Source organism: Apaloderma vittatum, unplaced genomic scaffold (genome assembly GCF_000703405.1).
Source record: "Apaloderma vittatum isolate BGI_N311 unplaced genomic scaffold, ASM70340v1 scaffold26448, whole genome shotgun sequence".
NCBI lineage: Eukaryota > Metazoa > Chordata > Aves > Trogoniformes > Trogonidae > Apaloderma > Apaloderma vittatum.
In genome coordinates, this window is record NW_009729481.1 from 2,079 (window position 1) to 2,585 (window position 507).

Sequence of the window (507 nt, forward strand, 5' to 3'; positions counted from 1 at the left end):
GCAGATCCACACTCCCCCAAGCTCTTCATCCCCCTGAGCCTCAGAGCTGTGGTAGGACCGAGGACAGCCGTGAGCATCTGATACGTGTCCCAGTACTGGGAGGGGATGTTCCTCCTCTGCAGGGATGGAGACAGGGCCCCCCCCACGCCCCAGAGACCCAGCACCCCCCAGCCGGTCGGGGGACAGCGCACCACGCACCTGCTGATGTGCCAGAAGGATGGAGCCAGCTGTCCCACCAGAGTCCAGTGGGCCCTGGGACTGGTGACTGCTACGTTATGTGATGGAAAGCTCATCCCTGGGCACACAGGATGGACCTTGGCGGGTGAAGGTGGAGCTGCTCAGCAGTGGTGAGTTGTGAGCAAGGACCGGTCTGGCAAGGAAGGTTTTAGCTAAAAACCCCAATTCTGTTCAGTGATTTTTCCTTTCCAGTTCAATCTCTTCTAAGAGGCTGCACTTTGTGAAGTCAGCAGCATGTTTGTGCAGTGTGTGCTGCCGGCCGTGATAAAC